The sequence below is a fragment of the Octopus sinensis genome, linkage group LG1 (assembly GCF_006345805.1).
Source record: "Octopus sinensis linkage group LG1, ASM634580v1, whole genome shotgun sequence".
Classification (NCBI taxonomy): Eukaryota; Metazoa; Mollusca; class Cephalopoda; order Octopoda; family Octopodidae; genus Octopus; species Octopus sinensis.
The window spans coordinates 159,080,810-159,106,394 of record NC_042997.1 but is presented as its reverse complement, the minus strand read 5'-3'; the positions used below and the strand labels follow the sequence as shown (position 1 = coordinate 159,106,394).

At 35.0% G+C, this 25,585-nt stretch overlaps 1 long non-coding RNA gene across 1 annotated transcript; it reads left to right on the top strand.

The window, feature by feature from the left end:
- Window positions 1-1,831: 1,831 nt before the first annotated feature.
- Window positions 1,832-25,458, top strand: LOC118766448. Its single transcript, XR_005002382.1, has 3 exons — window positions 1,832-1,857; window positions 2,811-2,822; window positions 25,315-25,458. It is a non-coding gene; the product is annotated as an uncharacterized LOC118766448 (long non-coding RNA).
- The last annotated feature ends 127 nt before the right edge of the window (window positions 25,459-25,585 follow it).

The following is a 25,585-nucleotide window of genomic DNA, read 5'->3' as shown; positions in this document are numbered from 1 at the left end:
CTAGTCTAATTCTTCTCTTATCTTAGTTTATTTTTCTATCTGATATTACTGTTCTTAATTTTCCACTCTCTCTCTAAGGTTGTCTCGGTGCATTTTCCAAACCTGGATCTCATATAAATTCCCATAGTGATATATCCATGTTGCATCTGATGCTTTATATTATGATTTGCAGCATTCATCTTCAGATTGTTCATATAGAAAAGCTGGTTAATTGTTCTACTATTGTATTTGTATCCGAATTCAATGTTCTTCAACATATCGGTTAAAGGTATCAGCGCCAGAAAAATTTAGGCGCCAGGAAGTCCCACAGGAAAACTTCTCTGCTATTGACCATGGATTTAGCTTTTTACGATTCCTTCTTTTGTTTTTATCTGTAATCTGTAGATGTTCTAGAGTTTGCATATGTCGTGTTTCCTTATTCACTTCACTCGTTTTACACATGTAAGTTCTATCTTTGTGGATTACTCTTTCAATGGTTTTATATTTCTGAGTTGTTTTGTGTTCATTATTTATTTTTTCATGATGTAGTAAATTCATAGTTATTTTTTGTCGTTTTGAGAATATATCTTCTTAAGTTAGTTACTCGGTCGGAGTCCTGTGGTACATTTAGATCCGAGCTATTTATCCAACAAAATTATTATTATTATTATTATTATTATTATTATTATTATTATTATTATTATTATTGCTGGTAATGCAAACTATCATGCAAGCTAAAATGTCATACAAAGTAAGATAAAATAGAAGCAGCATGAAAGATGTGAGTGTCATAGAGTTAATGAGATATGAATATTGCTATTTCTGTATCGTTATCGGGTGCTATAAAACCATTATTGATCTATGGCATACGAACAAACTATTACACAGAAAACAACAACAACAGTAACAAAGGCAAAAACAACAGCAGTGACAGCAGCAACAACAAGCACAAAAACAACAATACAGATGACAACAACAATGTTGAGGACAGTGGCAAAAAGTATTTTTGTTTTTATGTTATCCTGTGTGATGTGGTCCCTTTTAGAGAGACAAACAGATTGTGTAGGTGTAAGTGGATAGCAGAGTGTGTGTGCGTTGTGTTGGCTGCAATATAGAGTGTTACAGATATAGAATATTGATATGACGGTAATGTAAATCAACGTTTGTGTCATTCCATCTGTTATCGGAGACCTTCGGTTAGGCGGAGATTTAGGTTTTATTTTACTATACTAGTCCATTGTGTATTGGTACAGAGCAGCAGATGATTAAATCTACTGCCAATACTTGACTGAAAATATATATTATTCGACCTTGGAATTATGAAAGGGAAAAATGAACTTGACTTCAACGAGATTTGAACTCAGATCCCAAATAGCTGGAACAAATATTGTAAGGCATTTAATTCGTCCGACGCTCTAATGAATGAGCAAATCGACTTTCCTGACGCTAATGTGATATTATAGGGAAGCGAGAGAAAATGATCGAAAGTTTGGTCGACAAGAAAAGCAATTCTGTTTCTCCATACGTCTGGTGTTTAAAGTCATTTGAAGAGCATACAGGCATACAAATTTAGATTCAGTGAGAGTTCAGGTGTGTATGTGTTGCTGTTGTTGTTGTTGTTAAGCAACAAGACGGGTAAGGGTGATTACGTGATGGTTTAGGGCTTAGGGGCGGGAGACCCCAGACCTTGGGAAAAAATAACTTTGGTCGTCTTGTTGTAGTCGAGGGCTCTTCGTTGACACCTGGCACCACTGGGAGGTGGCCCTCGAAGCCGCTGGAAATGGAGATCTCCAGGTCCAAATTCTTGAACGGCTGTGTGTGTATGCGCGCGCGTGGATTAAGTGAGGGTTTATGTGTGTGTGTGTGTGTGTGTGTGTTGTGTGTTGTGTGTGTGTGTGTGTGCGTGTGTATGCGCGCGCGCATGTGTGCGTGTATATGTGTGTGTTAGTGCGTGCATACTCGCAGGCTCCCTCAATATATGTAGACCTATATACTTCACTATGCATATTGATTCATATTTAACCATCAGAAAACTTCAACTACAGTTATATACTTTCTTGATCAGTCTTTCAAATACTTCTTTGTAGATATTTTACCTGACTATTCTTTTGATATCTCATTTCATACTTGACATAGTGACAAGTCAATAAGTCTTGTTTACTTCCCATTGATTAAAAATGATGAGAAAAAATTTCTAATTTTCTACATTTCATTCAGATAAATAAATAAATATTGATTAACTATTTGATTAATTAAGTAATTGGTTGACTGATTCAGCCAGTTATAAGGATATTCACATGGTTAGTGAGTGCAAGCTACCAAAAAGAAATTACGAAAAAATGTATCGTTTTCATGATGAAGTCTTTTACTCTTCTGTAAATAAACATTAGACGGATTACTATTCTGATATAACAAATCAACGTTTAGCTGTTTACGGATAGATCAGCTTTGTAAAGAACGATACCAGTCAATGGTAAACAAGATAAAGTTATAAAATAACAGACAAACCTTGGAATTAGTTAATATAGTGTTCAATATATTCAATATATTCCGATAGGACAGTGTCCAGACATAAAACTGTCGTCATTCTGAATCACGATATGATATAGATTTGATAAATAAATCACCGTGAATATGAATATATATATATATATATTATATATATATATATTATATATATATATATATATATATATATATATATATATAAGAGAACAAAGTGTACGTACGGCGCTATATATATATATATACACACACAAACACACACACATACATACACCCACACAGACTAGCAGAAATACCCGGCGTTGCTCGGGATTTAAATTGCATAGTTTGTATATATGGTACAGTTAGGTTGAAACATGTAATACGAGGTTGTGCAGCATTGACGACAAAACTTTTATGAAGTAGATGATGGGCTGATTTGACTAAGTGACATGTCATGCGTCTGTTTGGAACATTCCAGGAACCAACCTCGTCATGGAAAAGTGGGTGGTATGGCATGTGATTTTTGAACTCACCAAAATGCTTTCAGTGGATATACTCTCCTCTGCGGCTGTCGGCGCTGCCGCTACTACGCTGAACAATCAGCAGACATAGGAACTACATATATGTGATAAATTAACCCTGTGGGCGCGCTCAGCAGTACCACATGAGAGAAATTTACACAAAAGAAAGGAATTGGTAATGGGGTATTGGCAAGGGAGCGCTTGAAAGCTACACTGTCATGTGATATTTCAGTTTGGAATCAATAGTCGTGACTCAGCCGTACAATCCTTCACGTAAACAGTGTGCGACCATTGTTAGAACAACTCAGCTCCCGAAAGAAAACAATTCTGCATGCATCGTTGGGGTACGCAAGGTCACGTTAAGGACAGAGTGGCCCAAAAGTAGGTTTACATTTATTCCACTATCTCTTTGGCATTCATATATTAACAGTTTAGATCTTAGTTATAAAAATATATGAAATCATTATTCTATGCTAATTTAGTAAATTGCAAGATATAAATTCAAATGTAATAAAATGTTTTAAAAAATTTAATGTGCCTACGTGATAACTGTACATCTACTTTTGGGTCACCCTATATATATACATATATATATATATATATATATATATATACATATATATATATACTATATATATATATATATAATATATATATATATATATTATATATATAATAATATATATATATATCAGAGAAAAAAGTGTACGTACGTCGCTATATATATATATATATACAGGGTCACCCTGTATATATACATACATATATATATATAAGAGAAAAAAGTGTACGTACGTCGCTATATATATATATATATATATATATATATAATATATATATATAAGAGAACAAAGTGTACGTACGCCGTATATGAATACAAAATGGACAAGAACGCAAAACATCCGGACAGCTAGCTCATACAAAAAGGGACAACATCCAGATAGACGATACAAAGAAAACAAGGACGGGTCATTCGAAGTTTTGTTTCTTCAGTCAAGCACCAGATTATCCTCGCAATTTTGGCTGATTATTCTTGAGATTGATCCAATCTGGCCAGCCCCAAGGAAAAACTAAGCTAAGAACATTACATTCCTTGGAAGAAAGCAGAGAATGTATACAAAAACAAGGACGGAAAAAAATGGACAATGTTACACAAAGATAAATACAATAAAAAATACAATAAAAATAATAACAGGGCATAACAACAGGTGTCTTTCGACTAAGGTCGAATTGAATTAAGCTAGCGTGTGTGGAAATGAATCCTTACGGTAGAGATATAAAAATTTCACAAACACAGGGAAGAATGTCGATGTGGCACGGACAACGGTCAGACCAAGAAAGAAAGAGCAGGCTTGGCCGATCGGTCACGTGGGAAGAGAAGAGAGAGAAGTAGAGCAGAGGGATAGAAGAATTAAGGAGGGACGAGAAAAAATGACGGACACAGTGACGTGAAAAGGTTGGTGCATAATTATTGCGCCTTTTTTTCAATAAATTATATTCAACAAAAACAATAACATTAAACAAAAATATCTTTAAACGATTATTTCGGAGCATATTCACCATCAACTTCAATTACTGTTTCCCATTTGCTTGGTAGCCGGTTGGAATAATCATGTAAAGACGTTTTTGTTAAATGTTGTTATTGTTCTTGTTGAATAAAATTTATTGAAAAAAAAATACAGCAATAATTATGCACCAACCTAATATATATTTACATACACATGTATACATACATACATACATACACACACACGCATATATATATATATATATATATATATATATATATATATATATATATATATATATATATATATATATATATATATGTATATGTAAAAAAAATACAACTGGGACAAGAACGCAAAACATTTAGAAGACGATACAAAAAACACGGACGGGACATTCGAAGCCTTCAATCTTCAGTCAAGAACCGGATCATCTTCGCAATTTCGGCTGATTAATCTTGAGATTGCTCCGATCTGGCCAGCCCCAAAGGAAAATCTAAGCCAAGCGCATTAGATTCCTTGGAAGAAAGCCTCGAATGTATACAAAACAAGGACGGAAAACCGGACGATGTTACACGAATAAAATACAAAAATACGTAAAAACAATAATGATAACACGAATAAGAATACAAAAATGCGTAAAAACAATGATGATAATAATAATAACAACAAAAACAGGACGTCACAGACAAGCGTGTATATATATATTATTATATATATATATATATATATTATAATATATATAATATATATATATATATGTGATTCGAGATGTAAACAGTAAAGAATAGAACTCAAAGCATGTGTATGTATATATTTAATCAGCAGAGTGACTGAAGGCCGATAGTTTCGTGCGTTGGCACTTATCGAACTTACATTGTATGCGTATATGCGTATGATTGCACGTGCATGTACATATGTCTGAAAACATGTACATGAAAATACATAATGTAATGTATATTTATATACAAAAATTCATAAATGCATACATACATATGTGTTTGTGTGTGTATATATATATATATATAGAGATGTCTGTGTATATGTTTTTGGTCGCGTGTAGGCAGTGTTCGTAAGTTAGAGTGTATCCCCAAGTAAATAAATAAAAGAGAGGAGAGAAAGGAAAAAGAAACCGAGATCTCTCTCTATATCTATATATATATATATATATATATATATATATATATATACATATATATATATACATATATATATATACATATATATACATATATATATATATATACATATATATATATATATATATATATATATATATATATATATATATATATATATATATATATATATACATATATATATATATATATATATATATATATATATATATAGAGAGAGAGAGAGAGAGAGATACAGATATATGTATGTGTGTGTATATGTATGTGTGTGTGCATTGTGGGACACTGCGAGAGAAAGAGTAAGAATGAAAAAGTAAGAAGTAAGAGAGAGAGAAAAATAAGGAAAGGTATTGAGGCAGAGGAAGACAAAGTGAGTAGTGTGTGAGGGAGATTTATTTAATATGATGAAACGTATTTACGATGTCTTTACTGTTTACTAATACGATTGAGAAGAGGGCTTTCTTTTTCTATTCTTAAAAATGGATTTGTCAGACTGAATATATTCTTCTGTATGCTGTGGAACCGAGATAAGAATTTAACACTCTTGCATACAGACACATAAATTCGAGTACTAAGATTTAGGTATTTACGCAGATGCACGCACAGACACACGGATGTAAGCTTGCGCTGGCTTGTACACACACGCACACACAAACACATATACATATATATATTTACACATACATACGTATATATATATATATATATATATATATATATATATATATATATAATATATATATATATATATTATATATATATATATGTGTATATATATATATTATATATATGTATATATATATATGTATATATATATATGTATATATATATGTATGTATATATATATATATATATATAAATTATTAGAGAGTTATCCACTATGTGGATAACTCTAGTGCTAAAAATAGCTCCGAAGCAACCACAGAAGATCTTAACTCCGCCTCCTAACTAACGATATACCGAACACTTATTAGAAAAACCAACCACTCAGTCCTAACTGATGTCATTGCTACCAATACACTATGTAACAAAGTGTCCCACTTAAATACAAGTAACCGATGCTCAAATACGGTACTTCAAAACCATTATTTCACCCTAAAACACCAAAAGCCATATATATATTTTCCGTTTGTTATGTTGTTTGAAAGAAAAATCTTTGAAGTATACATCTATATATATATATATTGGCGCAGAAGTGGCTGTGTGGTAAGAAGCTTGCTTCTCAACCACATGGTTCCGGATTCCGTCCCACTGTGCGGGAACTTGAGCAAGTGTCTTCTACTACAGCTTCGGGCCGACCCAAGTCTTGTGCGTGGATTTGGTAGACAGAAACTGAAAGAAGCTCGTCATATATATATTTATGTACTAGAAGACACTTGCTCAAGTTCCCACAGAGTCACAGCTCGTCAGTGTCTTCGCCAATAGTTTCGGAAAGACCAATGTATGTATGTGTGTGTGGGGGGGACACAAACACATAAATACACACACACACATAATATACATATGTGTGTATTTATGTGTCTGTGTCCCCCACACACATACATACATACATACATATATATGACCTTCGAAACGTGGAGTAGATGAAACAAAGGCGACTGAAGAAGGGGAATTTTCCTTGTTTTGTATGTCCTGTACTCTATTTTTTCGTTGTTTAAGAAAAATGTCCATTTCCTTGGTTTTGTGTTTATGTTTTCGTTTCTCATTGTGTTCGACGTTTTTTTTTGTGTCCTGTACCCATATATGCATGTATATATACATGTAGAGGTAGGTACGTACATATATGTATGTATATATGCATATGTTTTATTTATTTATTAATTTAATATATATATATAAGATTTTTCATACACCATATGATACACATTTAGTAAGGTTAACTGAAGTCATTAAGTTTTTGGAACGTTTAAGCAATCATTAACATAGCTGAGATCCATGAAACTCTAGTTTGTGCATTGCTAGCACGATCTCACGCAATACTATGACATCCATTGTTCACATCTGATCCACCTTGCATTAGCCGTTGCTTCTGCAGTAGTCAACCTGAAGGCCTTTCCTCCACTGGTTCTTGTAATTCTCAGAATGTTGTTGACTTTGCAAAGAGGATCGAACCAATCTGTATTAACGAACTATCCGTGTCCAGCCTCAATAGCATCACACCTTGCTCACCTGACTTTGTTTTGACATAATTTGGCTCAGTATATTGTGATCTCTTCCGTTCGTTTGCCTCCTCGGCACAGTTGTTTCAAATAATCGGATGTTATGAAACAACTGAATTCCAAGATTGGTTATTAACTCGCAGCCTTGTACCGTTGCTTGCTGTCAGCGAAGATGTTTGTAGCATCTGATACATGTTAAATACAAGCTTTCGCAAATACAAATGCTTTTTATTTGGTGTCTATACTGTCTAAAACCCCTAAAGATGGTGTCCAGGATGGCCTTTAAAACCATACCATGTTACCAGCCGTAGTTTCATTCCTTTAGAGATTTTAAACAGCTCTTGACTGTGTGCTTCAGGGTCCCTCAATTCACACGAAATTATCAAGCCGTTGCCTTTCTTCTCTCAGCAGAAAAAATTGGATTGATCCGGTAGAACTTCATAAACTGCTTGAATTAGCAATTTTATTTGCTGCAGCTTCACTATTCAAGCCCCTTGCCTTTTATGCAATGCATATCACCTTTTGCATTTACATTTTAACCTGATACTTTGCTACCGCAAAGTATGTATCGTATTATACTCTGTTTGTCGAAACACTATATTATGATGTATAAAGGGAGAGTATTGTTACTGATGAAGTGTTAATGTAAAGATAGACTTGTAAACCAGCACACTTACATACATACATACATACATACATACATACATACATACATACATACATTGGTCTTTCTGAAACAATTGGCGAAGACACTTGACAAGCTGTGACTCCGTGGGATCGAACCCGAAACCATATGGTTGCAAGGCAACTTTTTAATACAGCCATGCCGACGCCTATATGCTTATTTAAATACATACCTATGTGACAAACATAACTAACTTAAAATCTACGCATACCTAAACACTGCTTTGCGCCTATACTTCGTATATTAATTTGATCGGGCGATCTACCAGCGCAAATTAATCAACGTGTTGACTGAATTATATATAAAGCTGTAGCTTTATTCAATTAGTTCAGAGTTGCATTCCTTAGCTACATCTCCTGTTGACTGCTGCTTGTTTGTGAGGTCTATCTGTTATTATGTTTCTTTCTTATTGCACTGTCTGTTGTATCTGTTGAAATTTTAATTGCTGTGGACTGTCATTTTCGCCCTGCGGGGTAAAAAAATTATGAAACTTTTCATATTGTTGGAAACAACTGCTATTGGACTTTTTGTGATTTGAATTCTCAACCTCTGCAGGGTAAAACAATATTTTTGCCAATAATTTTGGCAAAAATTATTTTTTGTCAAAAAAAAAAAAAAAAATTTCATGTATACCTTTTTAAGGAATTTATTTTTCTGTAAAATTACATTATGGAATTCAATGTAATGTGTCAGGAAGATTTCCTAGAAATGGAAAAAGTACCAAACAAAGAAACTGATAATGTAAAACAAGTGTTTATGGAAAAACCCAGCTTTTCGGCAGCCGCAGGTGGTAATATGATAACGCTAGAGGTGACGATGGCTGAATTGTTTAAGTATAGAAATCTTATAAAAAAGAACGGAAATGATACGAAGTTGCTCCCTCCGCAGGAAATAGTACAAAATATAGCTGCAAGAACAGTGGTATACAAAACGTATAACCTAAAGGAAAAAAGAATTGTTACTTGCAAAAGTGAAACAATTGAAAGGTGTTTGGCATCTATTTGGAATAAAGTTGTTTACGTTGAACGTGCTAGAAGGAATGCCACGGTAGAGGCGCAGTTCGTGAACGAGAACATGGCGAAATAGTTATCTACTAGAACCTTAAAAAATGAGGAGATAATCTTATTACCCACGTATTTGGGTAGAAGAACGGCAAAAATTACAGTAGAGGAGATACCAGCAGGATACGATGTAATTTGGATAGCAGCAGCCATAACATGATGTGGAAGAGAAAATGTTTATTTTACAGATGAAAAAGAAAGAGGCCGAAATTTGGAAAGGACAGACCTTTGAGATTGTGGTCCAAGCCTCCCCTGAAGTATTAGAAGGGATGCCCAATAGGGTATTTGTAGGGGAGGGGCTGAGTGTGAGATTTGCAGTAGAGAGGCGTAGTGTGCTCTGAATGCAAACCTAAAGAAAAAGGAGTGAAGCCTCTCTTCAAAAGGAACTTCTAGAGACGGGAGAAAAAGAGAAACAAGAAGCGAAAAACAAGAAAAGACTCAAGAAAACACGCAAGAAAAAACTCAAGAAAAACACAGGATACAACTCAAAACACAGAGGAAGAAATGGAATTTACCATGGTTAAACGCCAAAAGAGGAAAAAAGCCCTAGCCATGGACTTCCTTCTCCATATAAAAAAAACAAATAAGCCAATTACAGACACACAAAAATCTACCCACACCACCCCCTTGTTAAAACCCATAACCTATTTCCAAACCCCACCCCAAGACGCAAAAAATGGGTCCTTTAATGAAAAATATGATGTACTATCAAGAGTGATTAGAGCTCATTACAAAGCTCGGGTTTATAAAGACAATAAGGACATGCCGCATCACACCCGAATTGCGAAGAAGGAGGTGGGATTATTCAATGAAATAAAAGAAAAGTATCCTAATAACTTAAGAGATATAAGTCAAGATGTAAATCAAAAGGCCGGTAGAACCTTTATGGTCAGTCCAGCGGCTACACCACAAAAGAAAAAGGATGGGGAGGAAGCTGAATTTTTGCAGCCCCTCCCAAAACTCAAAATATAAATAAGTATACTTTTGGAATTAGTCGAAACGGAAACAAACTTGTCTCCTAGACGACCTTATGTCACTAGATATAGATGGTTGTGTTATTCGGAAAAATGGAAGGATGTGGCAAGGAAGTTGGGTATGGATGACCCTACTTAGTCTCGTCCATGGTAGAAAAGTATGGTGTAGCCGTTGGGCTTCATGGCCAAGGGTAAACTTGTAAATCTTGTAAATTCTAAAATATAACATCTTTCATTATATTTTTAAAACCTCTATAAAAAGAACTCATAAACGTACTATTTGTTTGTGACGTCCAGTGTCGTCCTATCTATGTATGATGTATAATTATCGTAATAAAGAATCATCTCTTAGGTACATCTCATTGACAAGCGTCAAAAAACTCGAAGCATCGATGTCTGAGATTCCCGAGAGATGGCGACACTGAACGAACTGGGTGTTTTCACACCTTTTTACTATAAGAGAGATATTTTTCTCCACGGTAACTACAGTGTATTTGCTTTTAGCAGTTGAAATATATAACTAACCTAAATTCTGTTCGTACATATTGGCGCCTATGCACCATATATATATTCTGTAATCCTTTGCTTGACCTTTCCTTCCTTCCTGTCTGTCTTCCTCTTTGCCTGTCTCTCTCCTTCTTATTTTTCACCCTTTCTGGTTTCCTTTCCTCTCTCTCTCTCTCACTCCTCCTCATCTCTCTCACTGCCGAGTCGACCAACTTTCTTTTCACTCCTGCCTTCTACAAGTCAACACGACTTTTTTCCTTGCGCTCTGAATTATTCCTTCGTCTAGGCTTAAAAAAAGGCCCTCAATGTTGGTTTCTTTGTCCTGTTTTTATTCTTTATGTGTACTGTACTTTTTTGTATTTGTATTTTTATTTTGTATTTGTATTTTTATTTGTATTTTTATTTGTATTGCTTTTAAGTCGTGTTCTTGTCACATTTTTTTCTTTCCTTGTTTTTACCCCTCTGCAAAGGAATTTTATTTAATTGGAATTTTATTTAATTCCTTTGCAGGAAGGACCGGTTCGACGGGGCTTGTTCTGTCCTTACTTTCGAAACACGCATGGAGTCGAACCGGGGACAACTGATGAAGGGGAATGTTCCTTGTGTTGTTCGTCTTGTGGTCTGTTTTTTCGTTGTTAAAAAAAAGTCCGTTTACATGTTTTTATGTTTTCGTTTCTCGTTGAGTTCTACGTCTATTTGTGGTGTCCTGTACTCATATATATATATATATATATATATATGCATCTGTATATACATGTAGATGTAGGTACGTACATATATGTATGTATGTATGCATATACTTTATTTATTAATTTATATATATATATATATATTATATATATATATAGAGAGAGAGAGAGAGCGAGAGAGAGAGGGAGAGAGGGAGAGAACAATAAGAAAATGGAGGGGATCAATAGGTAGTATTCATCAACTTTTAGACATATTATGTCAATTTATTTATTTATTTATTTACTAAAATGACAATCTATGAATGAAGTGTGTGTGTGTGTCTGTGTGTGTGTATAGGGTGCCTGAAGTGGTGTACAAATATTGTATATTAAGAAGAAAGGGGCAGTCAGAATTCTGGATAATTCTTTATTAGATATTTCGTTCGTTCAATCGAACTCTTCAAGATATAATGCACAGATTTCTTCCACCTTATATATAAATCGAAAAGACGATGTTGTTTTTGTTTTTTTAGAAGGGGAGAAAGAGAAAAAAAAGGAAGGGAAGAGAGGTGGAGAAAGAGGAAGACAGAGGGACAAAAATATGTCATGGGATGGTCTTTTGACAAAAAACACGTAGGTGGTGCTAAATGACCTTTCAAGATGTGAATTTTGTTTTTTTTTTGGAGAAAGGGAGAAAGAGAGAGAGAAACAGGAAGAAGGACGAGAAAGAAAGGCAAAGGAGGAAGAGCGACAGAAATGAAGAGGTTTCATTTCAATTATATTGTATCGATGTCGTCAACTTATTGAAATTTAATTACAAATCAAGATGTCATTTTTGATTCAGTCATTGTTTACGAGAGTATCTCTTTCTCTCTCCCCCTCTTCTCTCATTATATACAAATTGACATGTTTGTAAATAAGATAGAAAAAGTGATATATGTATGTATGTATGTGTGTGTGTGTATGTGTGTACATATGTTATTTTGTTTTTGTTTAGAAGAGGAGAAAGAGAAAAGAGGAAGGAAAAGAGGAGAGGGGGAAAGAGTACAAGAAAGCATGTATTTTGGGATGCTCTTTTGACTAACACGTGGGTGATGCTAAATGACCTTTCAAGATGTCAATTTTAGGAACTAGGATAAAAAAGAAAAGAGAAAAGAAAAAATAAAAGGTAAAGATAGAGAGAAGGAAACTTCTTTTCAATTATATTGTATTGATGCGGTCAACTTGTTGAAATTTAATTACAATTCAAGATGTCATTTTTGATTGTTATAGTTTTTGAAAGTAACTTTTTCACTCTTTCTTTCTTTCTTTCTTTCTTTCTTTCTTTCTTTCTTTCTTTCTTTCTTTCTTTCTTTTTTTCTTTCTTTCTTTCTTTCTCTTTCTCTCTCTCTCTCTCTCTCTCTCTCTTTCTGTTCCTTCACTTATCAAATACTTATGAACACATTTGTATATATACACATTACATTTTGAAGGCTGAAAAATGATACTTAAATAAGTACAACACTCACTCCAATGATATGTCTGGAGAGGGCCTAACTAGAGTATTCAAGTACACACATTATTTCTCTCCAGTCGTATTTTCCGGGAGCGTTAGTTGGGTACACTGCCTGTGTGAACTAACTACGTAGCGTTCACAATTTGTTCCATTTGAAAGAGTGTTCATGCATATTGTCTTCGATTTTCTTTCAAAACGTTCAGTTTTGGTAAAAATGTTTTGATAAAATGCAGTTCCATTGGTTTTTGAAACTTTGGGTCATCCCTTGAACATTTGTAGAAGGGGAAGATCTTGAATTTTCCTTCTCCACATAATTCTATATGTTTACTCAGTGGAATCTTGCATACTTCGTCTTGTCGGATGTCGGATGTATATATGGTCTTTTTCATGCCGAATTCTACTTGATGAAATTACTGATTACTTCTTAATTAATTAATTTTACCATTTGTTATTATATACAATTGTATGTATATATGTATATGTATGTATGTATGTATGTATGTATGTATGTATGTATGTATGTATGTATGTATGTATGTATGTATGTATGTATGTATGTATAAATATAAATATATATATAAACGCACACTCGCATATATAAAACTTAGATAAAACTTAGATATGCTTCGACCAGAGATTGGTCCAGGCCATGTCTAACTTAATAGCACCACCTGATAGGATTATTCGAATCCTGTTTAAGTCAAGTTTTGTTCAAGTAGTGAGTTCTTGTTGGGTGAGTTGTATCCAGTTTTGTTCAAGTAGTGAGTTCTTGTTGGGTGAGTTATATCCAATTATGGGTGGCTTATCTGGTATTCTTCGAAGGAATCTATCCAGACTCTGTTTGAAGTTGATGGGATCCTTTTCCTCTTTGATCTCCCTCGGGACAATGTTAAATAGGGCAGGGCCTGTTGAGGAAAAGAAATTATGTTGCAGTGTACATGTATGTTGTGATCTTGAATTTGGCAGGGGACGTATAGCCCGTGGTCCAAGTCTCGGATGAACCTTGAAGCTAATGTTTAGGTCGTTTGGGCAAAGTTGGCGGTATATTTTCCACATCGTACAAATGATGTACCGCTCACGGCGACGCTGGAGGGAGTAAAGTTTCAAGGCTTTAAGGCGATCCCAATAGTCGAGAGTAGCCATGCCTTCAATTTGTTTAGTGAGAGCCCTCTGGGGTGACTCAATTCTGGAGATGTTTTGTCTTGTGTGAGGAGACCACAGTGGGCAGCAGTATTCAAGGTGTGGCCGTACAAAGGATGAAAAAAGTGGTATGATGACACCTTGTTCTCTGGACCGGAAAGTTCTTAAGATCCAGGAACTCATCCTACGAGCTGTATCGACCTTCTTGTTGATGTGTGCACTCCAACTGAGATCGTCATCAACAATTACACCCAGGTCTCTGATATTGTTAGAGGCTGTGAGCGGTTACCCTGAAGGAAGAGAGTATGGTTGTTTTAGTGAGGAATTTCTTCCAAAATGCATCAGCTCAAATTTTCCCTCATTCAGTTGCATTTTGTTTCTGTCTGCCCATTGACTCACAGCATATAGGTCAGACTGGAGTTGAGTTCGGTCTGCTTCTTCATTGACGATTTGCTGGAGCTTAGTGTCATCAGCGAATATTTTCACTTTGCAGTTATGTACGACACTGGAAAGGTCGTTTACATAAATTATGAAGAGTAGCGGACCCAAAACAGTTCCCTGGGGAACACCGCTGGTGACTTTTGCTGGCTTTGAGTGGACTCCATCAACTACAACATGTTGTGTTCTATTCGCTAGGAAATACTGAATCCAGTGTAGAACTTTTCCACGGATTCCAACATTTGCCAATTTTGATAGTAGGATGTTATGGTCTACCCTGTCGAACGCTTTACTGAAGTCAAGGTATATGACGTCAGAGTTCGAACCTGTTCCCAAGGCTTTGAGTACATCTTCAATGTGGTGTAAGAGCTGTGTTAGACAGTCCCTGCCACAGCGAAAGCCATGCTGGTTTGAATTTAGGAGTTTGTGGGTCTCCAGGAAGTCAGCTATCCTTGATCTTAACACTCTTTCAAACACTTTAATGATGTGGGAGGTGAGTGAGATTGGGCGATAGTTGACTGCGAGGGATCTGTTTCCCTGTTTGAAAACCGGGATGACCGACTGGGATAGAAACTTTTTCGGTATATAACCTGCGTCTAACGAGTTTCTCCAGAGGTTGGTCAGAGGGACTGCAAGTTGATATCTACATTCCTTCAGGAGACTGGCGGGAAATCTATCAGGGCCTACAGCAGAGTAATGTTTGACCTCATTTATTGCTGCTACGATGTCGGTGGCAGTGAAGGTTATGTCTGCGATTTTGTGTTGGGAGTCAGCTTCGTTCGTTTCCCTCACATCAATATCAGTGGGAACACTGAAGACAGAGCAATATTGTTTCTGCAGTATTTCTGCCATTTCTTTATATATGTACATGTGTGTGCATGTATATATTCTTTTTTTCAATTATCGTCTTACTTGTTTCAGTCATTTGACTGCGGCCATGATGGAGCACCGCCTTTAGTCGAATAAATCTACCCCAGGACTTAATCTTTGCAAGCCCGGTTCTTATTCTATCAGTCTCTTCTGCTGAACCTCTAAGTCACGGGTACGTGAACACACCAGCATCGGTTGTCAAACGATGGTGGACGTGGGGACAAACAGAGAGACACACACTAATACATACATACATACATACATACATACATACATACATACATACATACATACATACATACATACATACATATATACATACATACATATACATATATATATATATATAATATATATATATATAATATATATATATATATATATATATATATATATACGACGGGCTTCTTTCACTTTCCGTCTACCGAATCCACTCAGCACGAGGCTATAGAACAAACACTTGCCCAAGCTTCCACGCAGTGGGATTGAACCCGGAACCATTTAGTTGGGAAGCAAGCTTCTTACCGCAGAATATACACACCTCAGAAAGAACGTGTTTGTAGGAACAAAGGTAGTTACAAATTAGATTCTTGGATATCTCTATTTGTAAGTAAATTTCAAAATCAGGAATTTTTTCATTGATAGTGGAATATTTCAGAAGTCGTAGAAAAAAATATATCATTAAATAGCTAACATATGTGGATAGAGAAAGAAAAAGTTAAGTAGAAAAGAAAGACGAGGAGAAAGTGAAAGAGAGAAAGTTCATCATTGAGGTGGAGCAAATTTTGAAAATATCATTTAATTACATGTTTCGATAAAGCACAAGGGTATATGTATCAGTTATGGGCTTAAATTTAAGTAGAAAATATTGGGTTGTCCGGAAAGTTCGTGCTGATTTATAGTAGCTTACCTTTCGACTTATTTTAGAACATGTTTGAGTCCATAAAATAGGATTTGACTACACCTCCATTTAAAGCACAGTTTAAGCTATCTTTTCGTGGAAGAAGGTTTATGTTCCTATAACCGTGTTAATTCTGTAACCCTTTAAAATGGAAGATAGAAAGTTAATTTTCGGCACTTGATGCTTTGGGAACCAGACAAAAATTGCTGCAGCTCGGCTGGGATGTGTTACCCCACCCTCCATATCCACCAGATATTGCTCCTGATCTCTGCAGAATAGTCTTAATGGTAAAAATTTCAATTCCTTGGATGACGTAAAAATATACCTTGATGAATTATTTGCCATGAAACCACCTCAATTCTGGAAAGAGGGTATTTTCAAGTTAAAGGAAAGATGGAGATGCATTGTGCAACAAAATGGTTCATATTTGGTTGATTAAAAATTTTATGGCAAGTATTTATTGACCTTTTTCTTTCCTCTAAAAATCGGCACGAACTTTTTGGACAACCCAATACTTTGAATGTAAGATTATTATATTTTGTATTTGGATGAACGCTAATCATGATTCAGAATTACTAAGAAATGCTGTGGTTTTAAATTTAACGTGTTGAAATATCTTACATAAATGTACATTATTTCTACAGAATGTTTGGCCTCAGGAAAAATAAGGAAGTTTTTGGCGGCAAAAAAGTGTAAGTGAATTTATAGGTTATATATAATATTTAGTTAAGTTAAACGAAGTTATATTGTTAAGTGGTGAGTTAATAAAAGATTAAGTTGGTGAAATACTAAAAGTAGCAGGAATATTAAATTAGTAGAGTCTACCGTGGATGAAATGGAATGAAAGCAAATTAGGACAAAAGAGGAAAAATAGTGTTAGCCATTGAACAAGAGCGAAAAGTTGTCTGCAGTTCAGTTGGTATTTTAATGACATTATGAAGTGAAAGTAGGTAATCAAATTACGCATTCCCACGTTGATGAATAAAATTAATTTTATGAGTTTGTACGATAAAGTGAATATATTAAAATGTCTTCTAAATAACGAAAATCTGAATTAGGAGGTGAAAATCTTTGAATTGTGCGGTGAAAATCTAGTACTTGGAAGAAGACAAATTTATTTCAAGTTCTATGAAGGGACATAGCTGGAATATAAAGCTAAATTGTGAAAAGTGAGAATGTGTCTGGAAAACATAACAGTACACGCAATTATTAGAAAAATGACACATTATTGTATGAACTGGCTTTTATATACACTGTTTAATCTTACCCCAAAGTATAGAGTTAAATATATCCGTATACATATGAATAAACACATACATGCGCGCATTCACATACATATAACTACACACTAATGTAACATAGTCAAAATCAGTTACCCTATCTGGACATGCTGATCATAAAAAGAAATACTAAGATTGAAACCGATATCTACTTTAAATCAACAGATTCAAAACAATATCTGTTATTTTCTTCCTGCCATCTAAAACATACAAAAATCCATATATCTTTTAACCTGGCAAGAAAGACATTGCACAATTGTATTCAATCCCGAAACCCGGGAAAACGACTCCAAGAACTTATAAAATATATACTACTTGAAAGACAATACTCGGTCAATTTAATCAATAGCGGAATAGAAAACGATTGGCATCTAAGGATTACGAAAAACAAGAAAACAATCCCAAACATACTCAACAGTTTACCTTATGTATCAACTCATAAACCAAGGAATACAACATCATCCATCAGAATATACCTCTTCGACCTGCGAATGAAAACACTCAAAATAAATAAAGCAAAAGACAAATAAGTCTCAAAAAGGCTACTTACTAGCGCTAAATTACCCTCCAAAAATACAACCCCAATAGTCAAAACATGTAACCGTCTTACAATAAGTTTGCCATATGAATTCAAGTCAGGGCAAACACTCACTATAAAAAAAATATTTCACCTGTCTATTGAGGGATTTAATTTATGTTATCAAATGCGGGGTGACACACGAGCTTGGCTGTGGGGGACTGAATGATGGTACACAGGCAACAGATTCAAGACTGCACGACTAGGAACATTCCTTTGTGTAAACATCTAGATCTGTGATCCACGAACAAACATCCAAAATACCAAATTTTCCCTCTAGATCAATGCATTGGAAGCACTTCAGCACAATTCCAGTTAAATAAGGAAAGTACATTAAGAAATATAAACCACAGCTAAATACTCTATAACACTCCACTGGAATGAGAAAACCCATTTTATTGGACTCAACTAGAACGATTAGAAAAAATAAAATTAAATCAAAAACTGAAATAACAGGCTCCTTCAGGGATTCGAAATCCTAACTTCAAACTGCTGTACCTTTCCCTTTCTCAACCTCGATGTATTACGACAGAAATAATAAAAAATACCGTTTTCCCCATCTATTTCTTTTAGTTTTTTAAAACTACCTCGTATCTGATTGTTAATATAACTTATTGCTTTGGAAACTACTAAACTCTCAGTCATGTATGACTGTGATGAAATTCATCGAACGTTCGTTTATTATTTTCTATTACTGTGAAATTTATTGAATATTGAAATTTGTATGAAGATTTGATTTTCAAGTATTATTTAGCGAATATTCTCTTGTATTTTCAATCTTCAATCTCTCTTAGACTTTTTTTAAAACCAATGATAAAACAAAAATTGTCGAAACCGCTAAAATATACAAGCATATAAGCATATAATGTGGAGGCACGTGGTTTAGCGGTTAGGACTCATGATCGTAAGGCTGTGGTTTCGATTCCTAAACCGAGTGTCGCGTTGTGATCTTGAACAAAATACTTCATTTCACGTTCTTCCAGTGCTAACAAAGGTGAGTAATCCTGAGACGGACCGGCTTCCCATCCAGGGGGACAATATCACGGGAACAGGAAACCTGGCCTTATGAGTCTACATCACTAGAAAAAGGGTCTTTATCCCTTTCTATAAGTACATTTAAAATTACATATACGAATATGTGCCATTCTTATTGAATTGTAGTCTATAAATGCTCAAACATACATATCCACACACACACACACAACACACACACACACACACACACACACACACGCACACACGCACACACGCACACACACACACTAGTTCGTACGTCGAATTTAATAACTCAGCAGATTCAAAATATACGAATAAAGAAGAAAGAAGAAAGCAGTAGATCACCGGTCATTTATGGGTTTTGCTACAGCAGGGAAGGCCTATTTGGTGAAAGAAATATTTACCATATATCACACGCACACATTTATAATCACTTACATCAAAATTGTTAGGGCGTGATTTGCAAACTTCAGTTTTGGTTTCTGCTAAGCGCCTTGAAGTTATTAACTGAAGCGCCTGAAGCTATAAACAACGACTATATAGCTTAACAATGAGTGGTATGGGAAGGCAGACGAGTTCAAAGAAACAATATTAATCATACCAGACGAAAAGAAAACAAAAAAGGATAAGAAAGAAAAACAAACTCCATCAAAATATAGAGACAAGTATTGTGTAATAGTGGTGGTTGCATCAAGTATATGTATCACATATAAGGAAAGGAAAAGCGAGATAGGAGATTAACGGTGAACTATTAACTGCAAGGAAAAAGATCAAGTGTGAATGTGTAATGCACGAGGCTTTCCTCGAGAAAGAGGACAGACTTAGGATCTTTTCGGTTTGAACGGCAGTTTTTTCTAGCGGTGTCATATGAAATTGTCACTCATAATTATGACCCTAGTATCGATCTATTGCATTTCAATCTGTTTTAGGGTTAGGGTTAGTTAGGGTTAGGGGTGGGGGGAAGGTATATTTTTTTCTTCAGAAATGTAAATAAACCCAATCTGTTTCTTAAACGAGGGACATATTCATACGGCACAGAATGTTTTTTTTACCTCAATAGACGTCACTGATTGGTTGGAATTTCAGAAATTGAAAAAAAAAAAAAACCAACAAATATGTTACAAACTATAGAATTTTCTCAATAAAGCCAAGAGAAAAAGATGTTTTATAAACACATTCTACCAGTATACGAAGTTTAAATTTTTTTAGTTACATAGAAATTATGTTAAAAACTGCCGTTCAAACCGAAAAGATCCCAGACTTAAGTGTAACAGGAAAGAATATAAAGTTCGAGATAAGGCAGGGTGGTCAAGGGGGTGTAACCATGTATAGGGGGCTAAAAATCGAGCCCGAAACGATGTTCGGTAGACGAGTGTTTTGTGGAAATACAAAGAAAAAGAAAGTAAAGAAAAAGATAGAAAATAATAGAAAAGAATGGTTTGGAGTTGAACACAGAGACATATCTTGTTCAGTTAGAGCATAACGATTTATGGAAATAGGAGAAAGTTTTGTAATAGCAGCGGTGACAGAAGGTAGTTACATCAGAGAACATATTAAGGAGTAAGTTTTTTCGTTCTCACGTAACAGATCTAGAGATTCTTTCTAATATAAATGACATGCTAATCGGCTTCTCAGGTTCCGCATTTCTGTATTCTTTTTAGTGCCTGAGACAGAACTATGTTCGAAGTATCAGAGTTTAGAGTCGCTCGTTGGGCCAATGTAAGATTTGGTCGAATTGGAGAGTATCGTGTTAACAATTTACTCTTACATTATTACTTAGACAGTAGCCCCACAAAAAACTATCAGTTGGTATTCTGAAGTTTCATGCCGTCTTATTTCTGACTAACGTACAATATACTATGTGCCTCATTAAAATTGTTATAAATAAAATTATTATCAGACCTATTATTTATAATATCATTATTACTGTTATCATTATTGGCAATTAATCATAGTTATTATTGCGATTATAACTATTGCTACGTAAGCCACTATTCTTTTTAATATTATACTTAACATAGCCATTGGCTATTTACAATTTTATTATGATCTAAAATGTCTAGAGAGAAGTCTAGTACTATTTGCGATAGAGATAGAACGGTTTTAGTTGTTAAAGAATTTATGGAGAGCTTTCTAAATTAGGAGGTCATCTTTACAAAGACGATTCTCTTTCCATAACTACCATCGGGTATTCCAATCTGAGTTTGGAATACCCGGCGGTAGTCATGGAAAGAGAGTCGTCTCTGTTAAAATCACCTCCCAGTTTAGAAACGTTTGTGCTAATATGATATAAAAGAAAAAGATTAGTCAGATTGGTGACTAAAGCCGAATCTGAATATCTCAGAGTAATTCCTCAATAAGTTTCTGCGCCTTAAATTATTGCTTAAACATATAAGGGTTTTAAGCTCTTATGTATGTACGTATACATAGAAACTATGTATATACATATACACGCGTCTACACATTTGCGCATATATTACATCCTTAAACAGTCTTTTGCATATCTGTTTATACAAATATCTATTTTCAAGTAAGAGATATATAATTGGTGTGAGAGTATGGTTTTGTATATAATTGGAGGCAATGTAGAGATTATTAAGAATTCAAATGATGTGAAATAAAAATACAACTGGATTAAATATAAAATTAAAATGGAAATTTAGATTAAAATTGCAATTATGAAATGTGCAAGTGAATTTAAGTAATAAAGAATAAAATAGCGGGTGTAATTTGATTAAGTAAAGGGATTTTCTGTGCCTATGTGAGTGGATATAAAAAGGTAAAAACGCCAGTTGTGCTTAAAAAATTGGCTCCTTGTGTGAGAGGCTGTTCAGCTATTTACACAATGGTTTAGCGAGTTTACAAAGAAATGCTACCTGTTTGTGTCTGTGAACTTTCCAGAGAGGAGTGTATCTTAAAGGTCATGTTTCCATTTATCAAAATGTCAGCTCATTCACTAACATACAGTTTTTCTTATAAATTCTTGGTATTTTAATCTTATTTATTATTTTGAGACGTATTTTCACTTTTACATCTTAACCGCTAACTTGTTTCAGCCGCTGGACTGTAGCAATGCTGGGGCACTAACTTGAAAGGTTTTAGTCGACCAGATTGATCTCAGTATTTATGGCTTTTAAGGTCTGGTATTTTTTAATCCGATTTCTATGGCCGAACCGCTAAGTTATAGATACGTAAACAAACGGTTATCAAGCGGTGGTGGAGGTGATAAACAACGACACACACACACACGCGCGCACACACACGCACACACACACGCACGCACACACACACACACACACACACACACACACACACACACACACACACACACACACACACACACACACACACACACACACACACAAGATGGGCTACCGCATTGTTTCTGTTTCAAAAATACACTCATATGTCATTGGTCACGCATGCCTATAACAGAAAACACGTGACCAAAGTGCTGCGCAGTGAGACTGAACCAAATGCCATGTGGTTCCAAAAGCGAGTTTCTTAACCACACAGTCATGTTTCCGCCTATATGTATATATGGTCACGTGTTTTCTGTTATAGGCATGTGTGACCAATGACTTATGAGTGTATTTTTGAAAGAGAAACAATGCAGAAGCCCATCTTGTGTGTGTGTGTGTGTGTGTGTGTGTGTGTGTGTGTGTGTGTGTGTGTGTGTGTGTGTGTGTGTGTGTGTGTGTGAGTGTGTGTGTGTGTGTGAGTGTGTGTGTGTGTGTGTCGTTGTTTATCACCTCCACCACCGCTTGATAACCGTTTGTTTACGTATATATTCAACCACGTGCTTTCACACACCAACTTTCTCACCTATATATATATATATATATATATATATATATATATATATATATGTATATTTAAAATTTAAAATTAATAATAAAAGGGTAAAATTAATTAATCAAATTAATGAATTAATTAATGAATTACTTAATAATTTTACCGAGTAGATCAGTACGTTAAAATAAACTTTATAGGTAAAATTATAAAAATATTCTATAATTATAAACATAATTATAAATAGGGGTCAGCTAATTGCTTCACCTCATACCGAATTGAGAAATAGGAGTTAAAAATTCCTTTTCTACTATCGTAAGAATCTGCCAGACAGTAACACACTTTTTTACGTAGGCAAAGAGAAAAATAATGAATCAACACGACTTCGATTAGCCACAGACGCGTTTCGAGATTAAAGTATTTAATTTACTTACTTCCCGTCATCAGTGTAACATTTCCATTATAAAATTTGTAAGTGCTAGGGTTAAATACGCACACGATTGAGCGACATCATGCAACAGATATCCAACCAACACTTCCAAAATTTACACAGCCGAATCTGAATACATAATATATCTTTATAAACTCGGATTACAGAATATGTAAAGTATGACCACTAATTTCGATCCACGAACCTCTTACAGAAATTCGAGTGATTTTCAACGATTTTATGACCGTATTACTTTTACCAGCACATTTGCGATCCCGTTTCCACCTGATCTTGTATGTGCGTGGACCAGTTCATTGTCATTGTTTTTCATTGATCTCAGCATGTAGCCACTCCCTTCCTGGCACCATTAATCATATTTGTATAAACACAGTTTCAGCTGACAGTAGGACTTTTTTTCACTTCATATTCCTATCCCTTTCATTTTCTCATTTTCATTCTTATCTCAGAAGTAATACGACAAATACATTTTTGCCACGCTAAACACCACTGCATTCATCAGACTGAACTGTTTTTGTTCGAACTAGATTTCACCGTTAATATTAGATTTATCAAGGCGGCGAGCTGGCAGAAACATTAGTACGCCGGGCGAAATGCTTAGCGGTATTTCGTCTCTTTTTACATTCTGAGTTCAAGTTCCGCCGAGGTCGACTTCGTCTTTCATCCTTTCGGGGTCGAAAAATTAATTACCAGTTGCGTACTAGGTCGATCTAATCGACTGGTCCTCTCCCACAAAATTTCGGGCCTTGTGTCTTGAGTAGAAAAGAATATTAGATTTATCAACTAAAGCAAAAGGTGTAGTACATCACCCTTATTCAAAATGACAGGAAAGAAAACGGTACGTATACGTGAAGGTAGTCGAACGAAAGAGAGTCTTATGGGAGTTGCATTGGTCAATAAGTCTGAAGGTTTACTAAGGCACGATACGGCGAAAAAACGGCCATATTGCAAATAAAGTAAAATAAAAATAAAGCTTACATTGTTTACGGTTATACCAACTTATGATGATAAGTATAAGGTCAAGTACTCAAGCACATATTCGGCTGAGTGCCCGGACATTGCTTTTATGTATATCTGAAGAGAGGCTTGTAATAGAACTAGCTAACCCTGTGCTGTCAGAAATGACGACTAATTGCAGTATTTTATATATGTAAATAAAGTATAAAATAACGTACAAGATAATCACAGATACATTCACATATTCCCCTTGTACATGCATTCACATACACTCATATACTCAAGCAGAGTTGAAATGCTGTTTGATTTTTTTCAGCGTTGAACGTTCGCCATCCCATTTCCATTGCACACACACACACATACACACACACACACACACACACACACGCAAACACACACACACTCACACAGAGTTGAAACGCTGATTTTTTCAACCCTTTCTTCTTTAATCATCTATCACCCTTTCCTTTCTCATTCATATGTTGTGACGGAGAAAAATAGAATATACACGACGCACTCTTTGCCACTTTCTTTCTCTCATTGCTATTACTTTCTCTTTCTCTCAGTGAGGGTTATTACTCTCACTACTTCTCCGTCACCGAATAACTATTTTCTCTCCTCTCACTTCACTAACACTACTCCTTTTTCCTTCTACATCCTACTCCTACCCTGTAATTGTGGATATATATATAGGCGATATTAAATCTCTGAGCGAGAAGTAAACAGTAGCAGTATGGAATCGTAAAATATAATTGCCAATTAGATGTGGCGGTCCCATAGGAGACGATGCTACTGTTGTTTTTAGCCCCAGGAGAACATTTCCTCCAGCTGGCTAACGATACACCGTCTGTGGCTGATTAGTATTTGTGAGGGGAAATCATCGTTCCATGATTATATATATATATATATATATATATATATATATATATATATATATATATATATAATATTATATATATATATACAAATATACACACAGATATATATAAAAACATTACCCTCA